Source organism: Protobothrops mucrosquamatus, unplaced genomic scaffold (assembly GCF_001527695.2).
Source record: "Protobothrops mucrosquamatus isolate PMUCROS unplaced genomic scaffold, P.Mucros_1.0 scaffold43, whole genome shotgun sequence".
Lineage (NCBI taxonomy): Eukaryota > Metazoa > Chordata > Lepidosauria > Squamata > Viperidae > Protobothrops > Protobothrops mucrosquamatus.
Genome location: NW_015386425.1, coordinates 1866977 through 1875235, shown reverse-complemented (window position 1 = coordinate 1875235; position 8259 = coordinate 1866977).

Genomic DNA, 8259 nt, shown 5'->3' with positions numbered 1-8259 from the left:
AAAGCCGCTGAGAGGTCCAAAAGAACAAGGACAGAGGAGTATCCCCTGTCCCGGGCCCTCCAGAGATCATTAACCAACGCGACCAATGCCGTTTCCGTGCTGTGCCCCGGTCTGAAGCCCGACTGGTATGGGTCTAGATAGACTGTTTCATCCAGGTGTCTGGGGAATTGCTGCGCAACCACACTCTCAACAACCTTCGCCGCAAAGCGAAGGTTGGAGACCGGGCGATAGCTGGCCAACTCATCTGGGTCCAGGGAAGGCTTCTTGAGAAGGGGCCTCACGACGGCCTCCTTAAGGGCCGCCGGGAAGACACCCTCCTGCAAGGAAGCGTTAATAATTCCCTGGAGCCAGGCTCGTGTACCCTCCCGAGCTGTTGAAGAAGTGAGTCATGAAGCCATAGGATTTTACCAACTATTACAAATACTCCTGTATGTGAGGGTGCTTGAGGAACTGCCTGTGGAGCTGCAGATGTTTTTGAAGGAAGTACTTAGAGCTTTTCCAGGTTTTGGTTTAGGACTAAATCACCTTGATAAACTTTATCACTCCTGAGGAAGAGCCTGAGTGCTCATTTGATCTTAGCAGCTTTTGATATTTTTCTTAATGGGAAATGCACCATCAGAAACTTCAATTACATCATTTGGAGGTTTACTTAGAATCCTCGGTATCAGTGGCCAAAAAATACCTATTATTATATCAAATAAAACCTTCCCTGGATAAAGCAAGAAGATCCCTATCTACAGCAATATCCTCCAAACGTTTACATCTTATACGTGTTAAGGTTCCTGTCATGCAACCCACAGCTAGAAGCTGCGGCTGATGGAAAACATGGTCGCCAGGTTGCTGAGCGCAGTGCCTGTTGTGTACATATAACACCTTTATTGAGGCAATTGTGCTGGCTATTTGAACCAGGGTGAAAATTCTGCTTTTGATGTATAAATTTACCAATTTGGAGTCAGGATATGGGATGAGCTACCTTCACTAACAACACTGAGGATCTTCCTAATGCATGGGCCATCTTTCAGTCACATTTGATAGGCCTTTCTCTGATGATGATAATAATAATAATAATAATAATAATAATAATAATAACAATAATAATAATAATAATAATAGTAGTAGTAATAATAATAATAATAATAATAATAATAATAATAATAATAATAATAATAATGTTGCTACTTTGTCATGCCGCTGCTTGTAGTACTTTGTCATGCAGACTGACTACAAGCAGCGGCATGACAAAGTAGCAACAATGGTGCATTGGAAGATCTGCAAGAAATATCATTTGCCTGTAAGCAAAAACTGTTGGGATCATAAAATAGAGAAAGTCATAGAAAATGATAAAATTAAACTGATCTGGGACTTCAGAATTCAAACAGACAAGCACCTGCAACATAACACCCCGGACTTAACAATTGTCGATAAGAAAGACAAAAAAGTCTGGATAGTGGACGTGGCAGTGCCTGGAGACAGCAGAATAGATGAGAAAGAACTGGAGAAGATATCAAAATACAAAGACCTACAAATAGAAATAGAAAGACTGTGGCAAAAGCAAGCAAGGGTAGTACCAATAGTAATAGGCGCCTTGGGTGCAATCCCAAAACAACTTGAGCACCACTTGAACACCATTGGCATTGACAAATTTGCTATTAGTCAATTGCAAAAGGCGGCCTTACTAGGAACTGCTTCCATCCTGCGACGATATCTGTAATACCATCAAACATCCACATCTGCCTATCCCAGGTCCTGGGTAAGGACTCGATAGGTAGACAAAATGCCAAATCCAGTCTGAACATCTGGCTGACTGTNGCCACTGGCCAGAGACAAAAATTAGATCCAGCGTGTGTCCACCCGTGTGGGTGGGGGCATGAATTAATTGGGTCAAGTCCAAGGCCGTCATGGAAGCCAAGAACTCCTGAGCTGCCGCCGACGTCTCACCCACTGATGGCAGGTTGAAATCCCCCAAGACCATAAGTCTGGGGGTCCCCACCGCCACCCCGGCTATCACGTCAGCCAGCTCAGGCAGGGCTGTTGATACATAGCAGGGAGCCAGTTATATAATCAACAAGCCCACTTGCACCCCTTGCCCTCACTTCACGAAGAGTGACTCCACGCCGTCTATCTGAGGCACAGTGGTCTCCCTTGGGCAGAGGCTCTCCCTTATAATGACCGCTACCCCCCCGCCCCTACCCCGGGTCCTTGGCTGATGGAATGCCTGAAAACCCGGCGGGCAGATGTCTACCAGTGGCTTTGAGATGTCTGAATGTACCCCAGGTCAGACTTTTGTTGACCCACCTCCTTATTGTGTGTACATTGATTGATAATGCTTCTCCAGAGCTCCAGAAAAGTGTCATTTTCAATCCTATTTCAAGATGCAAGAAACTGAACATGGACCCATAAGTTAAGGTCCCGGGTTTATGCAGCTTTTTTATACAGCCAAATTATGGCTGTCAAAGTGCCTCATTTGTAGCTGAATTTATTTAATATTAAATGATTCATTAAATCAAATTAACCATATTTAACTTTAAAAAGTAAAGATGCTGTTGATTCCTAGGGATTGCATGCTAATACAGATATAATTTGTTGGCAAAAGGAGTGGTTTATCATGTCTTTTTCCAGGATGTTTGATAACTCCCCAGTTGAGTGCACAGGAACCTGAATATTCTCCATCCAATATTAACCAGAGCAAACCCTGCTTAGCTTTTGAGTTCTTTCAATGTCAGGTAGATGCTGCCACCTTCTGGAATTTGAGATTTTCATTTAATTTTCATTTCATTCAAATGGAATTAATATAAATATCTTTTTCTGTTTCTGCTCTTTTTGAGTACATCCCATACACACTACGAACAGTTTCAATTCATTATGAAAGTCTGTCTCTCATCTTCAGTTTTGCTTCATATGGTCACAATTCTAGATTATATTCTGGAGTGGAATCTTAATCAATCCAAATTTTCTGATAGCTAGGTCAGTCATCTCAATCTTAAATTTACTTGATTTCAATCAATTTGTTTATCCATCTCACTGGGTAGGAAATTATGTGACACCTATGATGGTCTTATTTGTTTAATCTCATTTTATTTACGAGATTATCTATCTTTCATTCCCCAAAGTCTGTTCTTAATCACTCAAAAAATTATTTTCCAAGTTTGCAGTGCAGCTTGCATCTCAAAAAGATCTATAATCATCTATATAGATATAGGGGAGAAAGCATGTGGAATTTATATTCAGGAAATAATGCTTGGGGAAATGTACACATTGGGCAAATACAGCTATTGTCTTAGAGAAAAGCAAAATAAAAAAATGCGTACAGTTTGAAAAATACACATGGCGATGCAAAGAATTTGGCATTTTTTGTGTAGCATTAGCAAAATGTATGCAGAAATGGTACAGAATGAATTTAAGGGCTACCAGAACGAAGAACCCAGTGATTAATGAATGTCTCCATTGAAATAATGTTCTGTCCCCACTATCTGCAAGTAAGTACTGCTTTAATTCCATAAAACATTATAAATATAAAAGTATAGGATTACTCTGCATATCATTCAGTACAAATATTTATAACAGTGATAGGAAAACAGTGTTTTATACTGTTTTTGCTTCATTAAGCTGTGTCTTGATAAAGCAAGTCAGGGATGGATTCCCTTTTCAAATCCTTCTTGGGGCTAGGACAATAACCTTATTAAAGCACACATTTTAAAAAATGCATATTCTTGGGAAAATATAAGATTTCACCACTAGGTGGCAATGTACTGCAGCAAAAAAATAAAAATACAGATATTTTTATAAAAGGTCCCCCAAACCACCTTTTATATATGAGTCTGTGATTCCAAAGTAACAGGTCTAGCCACTTTGTCCAGTGACTTATTTAAGATGTTTATAACCTCATATTCCTATGAATTTCACGGTAGGTTTCAATACATAAAATAAGCAAAGCCCACCAGGAAAACAAGGAAAATAATAACAATTTTTAAAATTAGTTTATAATATCATCATCATCATCATCATCATCATCATCATCATCATCATCATCATCATCATCATCATCATCATCATCGTCATCATTTTAGCCATTGTCTATCCACTGCAGGATGAAGGCATCTTCCAAATGTTTTCAACCTATACGCTCCTGAGCTTTTTTTTGCCAATTGGACCCACAATACATGCTGATGCTGTTGATCCCATCTTGTTTTAAGTCTCTTTCGTGGACGCTTATTATCAAGTGGGATCCATTCTATGACTGCCTTGGTCCACCTGTCACCAGTCCTTCTTGCTATGTGACCCGCCCCATTTCCATTGCAATTCTTTTACTCTCTTGATGATATCATATGCTTTCGTTTGTTCTCTAATCCATGTGCAGGTTTTTCTGTCTTGCCTTGTAATGCCAAGCATGTATCTTTCCATGGCTCTTTGTGCCATTCGTAGCTTTTGTACTGATTCTGAGGTTAGTGTCCCTGTTTCACTGGCATATGTTAGAGCAGGTAGCACACCCCGATCGAAAAAAAATTCTCTTCAGGCATAGGGGGAGGTTCAGTGGTGGGATTCAGCCAGTTCGCACCAGTTCGGCAGAACCGGTAGCTAATTTTTTGTTGCCCAGGCCCAGAATGGACATCCAGAAGCGGCATCCACACAGAGAACCGGTTGTTCACATATTTGAATCCCACCACTGGGGAGGTTGTTCTTGAAAATTATGCTTAGCTTGTCGAATGCCTGCCAACCCCATTTAACACACTGTTCAATTTCCTTTATTGTATCTCCTTCCACTGATATCCGTTGGTCAAGGGATATGTAGTTTATAATATAAAATACAAAAATAGAAAAGAAAATAGTAGGAAAAATAGGGGAGGGCAAAGGGAAGGGAAAAGTGTAGGAAAAAGGGGAAAAAGAAAGAAATGGCGTTGGCTTCCAACTCCCTTTGGTGCAGTAGAATAATAAGATAACATCAGATCTCAACTTTTGACTTTTACATAGTAGTATAAACTAGCCATTTCTATAACAACAAACCTATCTAATTGGTAAAACCCAAAATCAAACTTTCATTTTTTCCCACCTCAAGCGCAAAGTCCAGAAGTGGTTTCCAAATAGAAACAAAAGTTGCGGGTTTTTTTCTTTAATCGAAGCAGTCAATTTAGCCATCTCCGCTAACTCCATCAACTTTTGCAGCCATTTGTCCATTGCGGGAATCAAAGTGTCTTTCCATTTTTGTGCATAAAGTAATCTTGCCTGCCGTCAACATATATAACATCAGAAAATGATAATAATTTAAACAGGAAGCACTTGATATAGACAAAGGGCATGGTTAGGCTGTAGATGCTAAGTCGTCAATATGAGAATAAAAAGCAGAAGCTTCAGCAGGTCTTGAAAGGTGCCGTATCTGGACAAAATGTACCAAAAGAAAGAAGACTACTTCCCCACAGAATGTGTCTATTACACATTATGGGATGCTGAAGAGCTTCTACTGCAGAATTAATGTTTGTATAGTTTTGCAACTTGCTTAGTGACTACCCCGTTTAGTGACTGCCTTGTTTAGCAAGTGTTAGCAGTTAAAATGGTGATGAAACAGTAACTTTATGACCAATCCTTGAATTTACCACCTTCTGTAAAATGAAAGCTGAAATAAGATCATAAGCCCTATTTAGTTTCACTAAGCAACTTTTTCACTTAGATAAGTGGAGCAGTAGCTGTTTGATCAGAGAAGGGAGCATTAGCTATTTGATGGCCACATTTTTGTCCAATAATGACTCAAGATTGGAAATCAGCTTAAATCCAAAATTTTGTTGGGCCCAAAATGAATCTTGAGTTGTTTGTAAGTCTGTCAATTAGGATTATAAATCTGGTTTAAGAATCTAATTTTGAGCATAACAGTGAACAGATTAAATAAACTAGGATCAAATAATAAATCTCCTCAGTAATTTCTCATTTTGATATACTTCATGAAGTAGTTGTAAAAATATATGCTGTTGGATTAAAGAAATTAAAAAAATGAGATTAGGATTGAGCTATGAACAATTCTCCAACAATTGAGATCATACAGAAAGATTTGCTTCTTAAAAACAGTCCTATGTTTGATGTGGAAGAAATCTTTAAGTTATTCAACCTTATCAGTATAGCTAAAATAGCTACTGAAGCAAGATCCTTATAGAAAATATCAGAAACTTCCATGCAATTTTGAGTACTGATTGTGTGGGGTGTAACTTTTTTCTTCTTCATCAGGTTCTGGGAACAGAACTAACTGGAGTGAACCATAGATGACCTCCCTAAAGAAGTCTACTCGGAACAATGTGAAATTGTAGGAGACCAATGAAGATATCTGATTATCTGTGGTCAATAAGAATATTTTTCTGTTGCTGTTTTTTTTTACTGCTTTTGTGTGGCTTTGCCTTGTATTTTAAAGGTTAACTGAATATGTAGCAAACAATCTGTGAAAGCAGAAACGTACAGGTAGTCCTCGACTTACAACAGTTCATTTAGTGATCGTTCGAAGTTACAACGGCACTGAAAAAAGTGATTTAGGACTGTTTTTCACAATTACAACCATTGCAGCAACCCCATGGAATCATGATCAAAATTCAGATGCTTGGCAACTGGTTCGTATTTATGACGGTTGCAGTGTCCCGGGGTCACGTGATCCCCATTTGTGACCTTCCAAGCAAAGTCTATGGGGAAGCCAGATTCACTTAACAACTGTGTTGCTAACTTATCAACTGCAGTGATTCACTTAACAATTGAGGCAAGAAAGGTCTTGCCTCAAAACGGGGCAAAACTAACTTAACAATGGTCTCGCTTAGCAACAGAAACTTTGGACTCAATTGTGGTCGTAAGTCCAGGACCACCTGTAATCCAGAAAAATGAAATGCTCCATTGTGTCTCTTTGCTTGCTTTGCTGTTATTTTTTTTAATTATAGCACCAAACATATAAATAATAATAATAACATTGGGCAGCAGATGAAAATTTAACACAGGTTAATTCCTGAGCCAGATTCAATTCTGGGAGCGAAAGTCCACAAGTCATAAAGGGACCATCGTTCCCCACCCATTATATAGTCTATTTTAAATACAGTATACTGTCTCTCCCTGTCTTTGACATACAAATCATTCAAATGAAACTTTTTAAAACATCTGCTGAATTATAGGCTGATGCTACTTGGAGCATCACCTCTTCTCGTTTTTAAAATAATGCTTCTTAATTGGTAAGAATATAGAATATTACTGGGAAAAATGAAATAAACTCAGTTTTACGTTTTTTTTTTTTTTAGAAAACATCAGGTATCATATTCAGATAATAAACTTTGAGGTTTACCAAAGCACAAAAACAAATACTTGATAGGAAAAGAAAATATTATTGTTGAATTCCAGGCTTGTGCAGGTAAAGTCAGAGCATTGTGAAAACTTACTCCTATTTTGGCCACACAAACTCACTCTGATTTGGGTACATCAAGCAAGGGAGCAAAGATTGGAGTGAATTTTGAAGGGATTCCCTGAACAGCTTTAATTAAATTTTGCAAGTTACTTTTAAGTTGCTCCCGTTTCCCTATTGGTTTGGGACCCACAGTTTGAGACACCTGATCCAGTTGAAATGAATTGCCTTAGAGCAGGGGTCCCCAACCACCAGGCTGTGGCCCACTAATGGTCCACGGTCCATTCAAAACCAGCCCATGGAAGAGGTCAGCGAGTGTGCACATGCGCACTTCACTTACATATGCTCCATATGTCTAAGTGGCAGGCATGTGTGCTCACTGCTTGTGCAAATGGAGCTGCGGAAGCACACATGCGCTCTCCCACCCTTGCATGGAACCATCCTCTCTCCACCCCCAGCTAGTCTGCACAGCCAGGAAGATTGGAGACCGCTGCCTTAGAGTATTGAATGTCTTCCTTACATGACAATAATTCAAAGCAGCATGGAATTGATAATGTCTTATCAAGTCATTTTCAACTCTTTGAAATCACACAGATTTCCTCTATGCAAATCTTTCAGGAGTTCCAATGATGTACTCATCATCACTATCACTAAATCTATACACCTTATTGCAGGTCAACCTCTTCTACTCTTCCTTCAAATTTCGTAGCATTAGAGCCTTCTCTACTAAGCTAGGTCTTCACATAATTCACTCCAAAATAGGATGTAATGGAAGTAGGAGGCATGAAAGGTCTACCTCAAATATAAATTTCTATTGATAAAAAGTCATGGAATCCTCTCTCTCTCTCTCTCTCTCTCTCTCTCTCTCTCTCTCTCTCTCTCTCTCTCTCTCTCTCTCTCTCTCT